This window comes from Hevea brasiliensis, chromosome 14 (assembly GCF_030052815.1).
Source record: "Hevea brasiliensis isolate MT/VB/25A 57/8 chromosome 14, ASM3005281v1, whole genome shotgun sequence".
NCBI lineage: Eukaryota > Viridiplantae > Streptophyta > Magnoliopsida > Malpighiales > Euphorbiaceae > Hevea > Hevea brasiliensis.
In genome coordinates, this window is record NC_079506.1 from 22252431 (window position 1) to 22262430 (window position 10000).

A 10000-nucleotide genomic window follows, 5' to 3' on the forward strand; every position below is an offset into this window, starting at 1 on the left:
GCATAGAGCTCTATTTGTCTTCCTGGTTAAGAGGAAATCGATTTGGCTTCTATGTTGCCCACTTTTGAAAGTCACTAAATGTGACTCTCTTTTTATAAAGTAGGTATTTGCTAGTATTAGGTCGTATGCCATAGCAAAATTCAGAATGCTTTTTCCCTCCTCATTTCGATTGCCAAAACCAAAACCTCCATGAACATTCTCATAACCTTGTCTATCACTTCCTACATGTCAATTCAAATATCTACCAATGAAAACATTCTCTTCATTCGGTATGCTTTGCATTAAACCATCCATATCTTCCCAAAACTTTTATTTGCTCTCACTGTCTAGTCCTATTTGTGGGGCATAAGCACTAACTACATTTATTGTTTCTCCTTCTAGTACTAGCTTTACTAATATAATTCTATCTCCTACTCTTTTCACAGCTATTACTGCGTCTTTCAATGTTCTGTCTATGATTATGCCCACTCCATTCTTGTTTCTCTCCTTTCCGGTAAACCACAGTTTATACCGTGAATTACCCACTTCCTTACATTTCTCTCCTACCTATTTAGTCTCCTGAATGCAAGCAATATTCACCCTTCTCCTTTCCAAGGTATCCACAAGCCTCATTAATTTTCCTGTAAGTGATCCAACATTCCAAGTACCAACCTTGATCCTCCTCCTATCCTGTTTCTTCCTAATTTGTCTCCTTCTATGATATATTCTATTGTTTTCTATGTCTATCTTGTATTCTGTTCCACTATTTGTTCTACTATCTGTCCTATGGACTAACTTTTTTACCCACATCAGTCCATGATGTGGGAACCCTTGCTCACTTAACACCACACCCAGGCGCCGACATAGCGCGTCGCTTTCGGTGAACGCCCTACACCCTTGCATATTTCTCACTACACCCAGGCTCCGATGTAGCACGTCGTAAGTAGAGGATGCCCCAACGTTTATATCATTTGAATTCATATCATAAGGTGTTACGAAATTTTTACGGTGGTTATCACCTACCGCAACTCTCCTTCTTTATCCGGGCTTGGGACCCGCTAAGCACAAACTACTTAGGCGGAATTTAATTAATATGTGGTATAATTATGAAAATTGAAATTACAAATTTTTTATATTTTCTCTAAAATTATTAAAAATTGTAAAATATAAATTATTAATTATAAATATATATTATGTAAATTATTAATTAAAATATGTAAATTTAAATGGGTTCAAGTATTTTTCAAATAATAAAATCAGATTTAGGTATTTAAAATACTAATTGAATTCAAATAGAATAATTTTTATAGATATTTTATATGTTGTCATCTTAGCATAATGTAAAGGCTAAAATTTAATTTTTCCTTAAATATTTACTATAAATTTATATACAATTAATTAAATAATATATAACAACAATAATAATTAAGTCTCTCAAACTAGTTAAAATTAACTATATGAATCTTTTTATTTCTATTAAGTTATATTCGAAATCAATTTTATGTCAATATTCAAATATTGTAAATTTTTTGATACTATTTACTTAAGTCTCTCCCTTTTCATTCTTATTTTTTTTTATCATTAATTTATCAAATATTCGTGATAATCCAAATTAAACAGTTAATTACTTCTCAATTTTAAATATAATTTAAAATTTTGTATATATTAAAATAGATTGTGAGTAATTTTATAAGAAATTACTTAAAAAATTGTGCTTTTAATTTTTTTTTTCAATTATATTATACACTAACTAAATTACAATTCAAATTCTATGTTTTTCAATTTTTTTTTATCTATATCCTATTATTGGCATAACATGACAGCTGACGTGGCAGCGCTACTAGTAAATTAACATTACAAGTGATAATGGGATATGGTTAGTAAAAGTCGAAAAGTATAAGAGTTAAATAGCAGATTTCCAACATGCAGATTTCCTCATGCATGTTTTTATATGTAAAAGATCTATTAAATTATAATTATTTTTCAATATTTTCAATGAATTTTGAGAATTATTTTCAATAAATATAACCTTTATTTGTATTCCATATAGCTTAAATGAGAGTATAATATATGTATTATATTTTAAATTAAAAAAATATAATTATTTAACTATAAAATTTAAATAGATAGACCATTTTTTAACAAAACAATACTCAAAATATATAATTATTCAAAATTAAAATAAATTAAGGATATTAATTGGACTAAATTTCAAAGGATTGACCATTTTATTAATAGAATTAAATTTTTAAAAATAATTTAATTCAAATTTAAAATAGAGGAATTGTTATGTATTTTTAATATATTTAAAAATTTACTCCTAAGGGGTGAGATGGAATGACAAGTATCCCTTTTCCTTTAGCTAGTGATTTCGGGTTTAAACTTTGAATGTGAAGCACCTTTAAAATTTAGAAGGGAGCACTTTACCCTCCTTTATAAGCCTGTCCAACGCGAATTCGGATTAGTTGGGTTAATAGATTTAGAATACCAAATGGTTTCTACCAATATATATATATATATATATATATATATATATATATATATATATATATTTAATTTATAATTTACTTTAATTTACACTATAATTAATTTAAATAAATTAGTTTCGGATCAAATAATAAGAATTAGAGAGTTAACTTGATTTTACCAATAAACTCAGAACACGTTACATTTTATTTTTATTTTTATTTTTATTTTTATTTAATTTTATAAAAATATGATTTAGAACCACAATACAATACGGTTTATTTGTTTTATCATTAATAATAATTAATATGTGGAGGGGGCATGCATCTTATTTTCATTTTTAGTCATATACTTTTTTTTAAGAAAAAAGGGAAATTAGTTCAAACTAGATTAGCAAATAAATTTAGGGACGACAACGAGTTAGATATTTGTAGGTATTCGATCTGACTTATCACGACCCAATTTATGGACCGGATTAGAACTAAGACTTGGGTCGGGATAAGACTCCCAAAGCCTGTAGTAAGCCTCACTGTTTGAGCCCAAACTATAAGCCCAATTTCAAAATCCAAATCAAGAAAATATCCGAACAGAGTCCGGCCATATCCAGGACCATCCAATGTAGAGTTTTTTACTCACTCAACCTGTAATCACAATATATAATAATTTAGAGAGCTCAGCTCACCCACAACATTTTCAATTAACACAATGTGATCACTGGAAGCCCAGCTCCCTCATCCACATAAACAAAAAAATTCATAAGTCCACACATACATAATCAATAAATTAATAAATTTAAATAGTTAATCTTTTACAGATCCAGCTAAATAAAATGTCAATAGCACATGCAGAGTTTTGGATTTTAATCAACAACAATAAATAATATATAATTAGATTTGGGATGAATTCGAATTTGAGTAAAAATGCTCATGATACGTTCGATTTTGAGAAATAATATCTGTGATAGGTTTAAGTTCGAGTTTGATAGGGGTGGCAATAGGTATGATACCTGTGAAAATCATTCTACTCAAACCCAAAATTGACTAATATACTTAAAACCTAAACTTATCAAAATTTATTTTCATTTACTAAAATCAGTCTCAAACTCAATTATTATTATTATTTAAAAATACTCAAACTCATTTAATTTTATATATTTTAATTAATAATATACATAAAAAACTATTTTTTATTAATAATTTTTATTTTAAAAACTTAATAAAATATTTAAATACTATTTTATAAAATATATAATTTAGACTAATTTTCAAACTTGTTTTCTAAGAAAACTGCATGCATAGGTAAGTTTCATCCCACGATATTTAAAGGCAAAACTGGAAAAAATTGCAACGATTTTTAATTCTGTATAGCTGACTACAAACAGTTTAGTCGACCAGCTTTTAGCAGCCATTGAATAAAAAATAAGTTTTATGCCGTATTTTCAGGTTTTATCCCCCCACAAACTTAGCCTCATGCTTTTTTTTTTCATATTATTAAATTTTAAATCCAAAGTCAATCTCAAATTGAATTATATATTATTTAGATTTATTTTATTAGGATTCGATCATATGAAATATCTAAAAAAAATAAATTTTTTGCTATTATTATTTTTATACGTAACTAATTAATGAAAGCATTTTTATTAAGACATGCTAAATTATATATTTTATACATATGTTTTTATAAACAATGTAAAATCTCTAAAGATATTAAAACAACAACAGTAACAATTTTTCACTTATTTAATTTAGGAAATTAAGTAACTATTTTACGTGATTTAATTAATTTAAAAAATATATTTTAAATTTAAAATATAAAATAATATTCATTATATTCTTATTTTATTTCATATTAATCCATAAGCAAGTGAAGTTTTCATATTTTTCAATAATAATAATAATAATAATAATAATAATAATAATAATAATTAAAAAAAAGACTTCACCGTCTATTTCACGATTTGCCCATTATACTCGATCTTTTGTTTACTAATTAATTTAGAAAAAAATGGTTAAGTTGATGATCAGCTGCTCATAGGATTCAAGGGAAATTTCTTAGATACTTCAAAGGCATAAGCTATTTTAAATGATTACAATAGAATTTACAGATGCTTATCAATAAAAATAGTTGGTAAGATTTGAAATCTCAATTTAATGGTAATGTTAGGCGAATCTTATAAACTAAATTAATCTTTTAGCTATTTAATAATTATTATTAATATAATGCTTTTGGAAAGTAAATGCCATTACTAAAGACTAATTTTAATTATATATTTTAATCTTTTTAGTCAAAAAGAAGAATAGGTATTATTGTTTTTTCCCTCACTTCTCCTCTAAGTAAAAAGCAACCGTCATTTAAGGTTTGCCATTGTAGCGTTGGAAGATGGAGTAGCTTGCGTTTTTTGACTTGGAGTGAACTTAAATTGGATTAACGGTCAAGTCTTTGCTAATTTATTTATTCAAAATTTTGATTCATTTTCAGATAAGTTTTGCGAGGTGGTTCTAATTTTAATTTCAAATAGAATTTTTTAATTTTATACTTTTTAATTTTTATTAATTACATGCTATTATTATCGAATTCACACAATAATTACTTAAAGAATTTATCACATCACATTAACAATAGTATATAATTACAGAATAATGAATATTAATGTAATGCCCTCACTTTAGATAATTCTGTACATTTTACTGCTTTGGTAATCAATGGCTGTCCGGAGAGTCAGAATGTCTGGAACTATAATTAAACTAGAGTGAGGAGTCATAAATAACTCAAATAACGATAAGAAAAAGTTACAAAAAAAATTTAGAAATAAAATACAATAAAGTTAAATGAGCCGTGCCCCGGCGATGAGTGACCTAACGGAAAGTTGCTGTAAAAACAGCTAGTAGCCCTAAACTCAAGCGAAACCCAGTAAAATAATTTTTGGGACTCCAGAGAAGAGTCATTGAGGTTTCGATGGTATTAGAATGCCAAGAAAATGCTTAGAAAATTTTATCAATCGATACAGATGATTTTAGCTCGTTAAGCTAAACGGAGTGCATTTTGGTCATTTCGCCTTCAGAGACAATTTTTGACTAACTTGTCCATTTAAGTAAGAGAATTATATGACATAAAATGTGAACAAATATTGATAATAATTTAATTAAAATTGAGTAAAGAAAGAAGAAAGAAAAAGAAAATAAAATGAAATTAAAAAGTTAATATTACATAATTGTGATATAGGATGATGTCATTAAAATTATCCCCACCAATCACAATTAAGCAAACTCATTAAAAGAGGATAAAAACAACCCAAAAATCTGCTTCTTCATTTTATCCCTCCCATGGCCGAAACTTAGTCTCTTTCCTCCATTAAAATTCTTTTCATCTCTCTCTTCATGCTTCTTTGATTTCCCATCACAATACCCCTTCTTTCCTTCATTAAACCTTGTCAATTTTTCTTGGGAGAGTGTTTGGCAGCCTAGAAAAAGAAAGAAAGTGAAGGAAAATCTAAGTTGGGCTAAGAGAAAATTCTGCCACTAAGGTTTGTGCTTATTCTACATTATTTTCTTGATTAATTCTTGGATTTGGTTTCTAAGCATGGGAAATAGCAAGAAGAATTTATAAAATCGGGTATGTATGCATGGGAGGAATTTTGCCAGCTAGGTATATGGAGGAAGTGATGTGTTTAATGAGATTTAAACTTGAATTCTAACTTAGGAGAGGTGCTAGATATGAAAAGTAAATTAAATTTGCATGTATAGTATGAAATTGTGATTTTGAAGTTAGGGTTTAGAACCAATTTGGGAGAAATGATGTTATGATGCTTAATTGTGGATGTTGAGGTCAATTGTTGAGCAATTGATGTGTGTTGGTTGCAATTTGAAGTTGGTAGTTGATGGAATTGAGCTATTGGAAGTGTTGTTTCTTTACAGGAATTTTTGAACCTTGAGTCTAATACATAATTATGATCATAAGTAGAGTTGTGTTACTCCAATTGGTGTGAGGCCAATTGAAGATGAAACCTAGGACAATTTGCCATATTTTTCATGAAGAAACCCTACCCAGAAAACCAACTTCAGTTGACCTAAAAATTGCCTCAATCCGGGTAACACACAAGTTGTCCTTGGAAAATGACTAAATAAACAGTGTTTGTTCAAATGGTCATAACCTAGTGTAGAAATGTCCAATTAGCCTGAATTTTATATCAATAGAAAGCTTAGACAATTTAGAACAAATTTCATGAAGAACATATCTCCAAATTTTGACCAGAACTTAATGAAATTGTCCATCAAATTCAGGACACCAAAACTGCCAGAATTGGTTTTTGCCCAGAAATTCTAGGTAGAGACTAATTTGGCCATAACTTGAGCTATAAAACTCTAAATAAAGTGATTTAAAAAGGGAATTAAAGAAGACACATAAAGGAACAACTTTGATGAAGAAAAGTTTACCAAATTCTCACTGTAGCTTAGACTAATGGAATAGTAAACATAGGACATAAAAACTGAATTTTTGAAAATACTTCTAGGAGGCTTTGAAGTATAATTGGCAATCAATGCCAATAAATTTAGAGCTCAAAATATGGTATAATTATGTATCTAAAATTTTTATATATATTATGTATGAAAAAGTCAACAAATTGAGTGAATAGTAATGTGTGAATAGTAACTCCAAAAACATAAGGAATAATAAAAGAAATTAAAGAAGCCATTATGAGTACTAATATATATAGTGTAATTAGTGAATTAAAAATTCTTGAATTTGAGTGACCCTAGGACATAAGGGAACAACCAATATAAAGGACCTTAGGTAAAAATTATGACTGTAATATGTTCAACCATTTGGACAAGATTGGGATTCCAGAATTTGTCTGGTTCTGGATTTAGAAGAAAATAATAAACCAGTTATTATTATTTGACCATAACTGGAGCCCTAAAACTTTAATTGACATAATTCAAATTAATATGAATAAATAAGATGAAGACTTAGGATTTTATTTTAGGAACCTGCAACCAATTCTAAGCCTGAGTGCTTGGAATTGTATGATCAATAAAAATAGAAAATCTAGAAATGAATAGACTTACAGGGTTCAGCACCCTGGACAGTCATTACTTATTTCTTTAAATTAGAGTTATACTACTTCAAAATAAATGATTAAAAAGAGAAATTAAAGTTAATCTGAAATCCATGAAATGTTCATGGATTATTTGAAATCTAAATGATAATTTATATAAATGGTATAATGAATAAATGAATCAAATGAATGTAAGAATGAGACATTAGTTCTCTTTATTGGAGAAAGGAAAAATTGCTTTGAGTACAATTATATATGAGAATAATTGTTATGAATTGTGATCAATATGGATAATATAATAAATGTATAAATTAGGATGAATGTATAAAGTTATGTAAAAATGAGATTAGATATTTATGCTTCTGCTATGAATAAAATTTAAATACTATAGATTATAATTGGAAAATAAAATGAAATAGTAAAACTTAGGAACATTTAATGGTACTAATATGTCCATGTATTGCCTAGACACGTGTGTCAGATTGGATAGATTAGCATGCCAATAGGGTATTGTTTTAGCAGTACTGCATAAGGTTTTATGCCTTATTTATGGCTTGTATGCCTGATTATCTGTTATCATGGCTTTCAGTCATACTGATACGTTATCATGGCTTTTAGCCATACTGATTTCATACGTGGTTGACGTTTCGTATTTCACGTCTCATGGTATGACGGCCCAAGACACCACGATGTCCAGTGCCCAGTGACCCGCTTATCCAGTTTAGTCAGCCTATCATAGGTTACTTAGGCAGTGTAATTTATTAAAATAAGTTAAAAATATTAGAAATTAAAAATATTAGAGATTAACTAAATGAGTGAGAAGACCTGAAATAAATTAGATTAGTTCTAAGAATCTATTTAATAGAAAGAACTGAAATGAACTGGACTGATGTTAAAATTTATCTATTATAAAATGACTCTGAGAATACTAATTATTATAAAATAATCTAAGATAACCTAGCAAGTATTGAACGAAATGATAAAAAGATTAGAAATAAAAATATAACTTAAATAAACATTACAAATGCACATTTTCATAATAATAAAAAGTTAAGAAAAATATTCTTAGAATTTTTGTAGATTGTATATTGTTACTGTGAATTTAGAAATTAAGCGCTTCTGAAGAGGAATAAATTAGAACAAAAGATAGTTGATGCTAGAAGTATTATATTAAATTAGATTAAATTCTAGAATATCCAAATTATGATTCATTCTTTCTTTATTTGTATATATTATTTTCTTGTTATATTATTATACCACTAAGCAGAAATGGTTAGCGCGATGGATTTGTTTCCCTCACGCAGGTACTGGAGACAAAGCGTAGTAGACATTAGACTGGGATTTTGGAGTTCGGATCTGCAGAGTATTCAAGGTTATCATTTCCTCAGCAATGCATGTAGATAAAGCCCATATAGGTTATATTATGTATTTTGTACATTATAATTAGTTATTATTTGTAATGTAAATTATGAATTGTATGTCGAAATATAGATTATGGAATTGTAATTAATTTGTAGATCATGTAAATTATAAATTTATGTAATCATTCTGTAAATCATGTAAATTAATGAAACTTGAGAATTTCTATATATAAATTGTGCATGAATGGAAATGCATGGAAATGAATATGAAATTGAAATATATGAATGATATTTGGAATATGAGTTGATTATGAGAATAATTGATGAGATTTTTATTGTAGAATGTTATTGAAAATTTTCAAGCAGGTGAATAGTGAAATACACCAAACGGTAATACAATAGGGAAAACTCCGCCAGTTTCTCCCTCATAAATAAATTGAATGATTAATTAAAAGGGCAAGAAGAAAAAAAAAATTATTTAGGAATAAAGTAAAATAAGATAGGGTGCTCCGGCACTGAGTGTGACATACCTCTCTCGCCTACACTTTAGACGGGTAAGGTGTGTTACAATTAATTAATTTTATATTCTAAATATAACGAATTTATCACAATAATTTTAGAAAAAGTTAAAAAGTATAGAATTTAATTGATATGCGATATAATTAAAAAATTGAAAATATAGATTTTTTGTATTTTCTCTAAAATTATTAAAAATTTTAAAATATAAATTATTAATTATAAATATATTTTATGTAAATTATTAATTAAAATATGTAAATTTAAATGGGTTCAAATATTTTCTAAGTAAAATAATTGGTTTTGGGTATTTAAATTACTAATTGAATTCAAATAGAATAATTTTTATATATATTTTATATGTTGTCGTCTTAGCATAATGTAAAGACTAAAAATTAATTTTTTTCCTTAAATATTTACTATAAAGTTACATATAATTAATTAAATAACATACAATAACAATAATAATTAAGTCTCCCAAACTAGTTAAAATTAGCTATATGAATTTTTTTTTTCTATTAAGTTATATTCGAAATCAATTTCATATCAATATTCAAATATTATAAATCTTTTGATACTATTTACTTAAGTATCTCCATTTTCATTCTTATTTCCATCACGA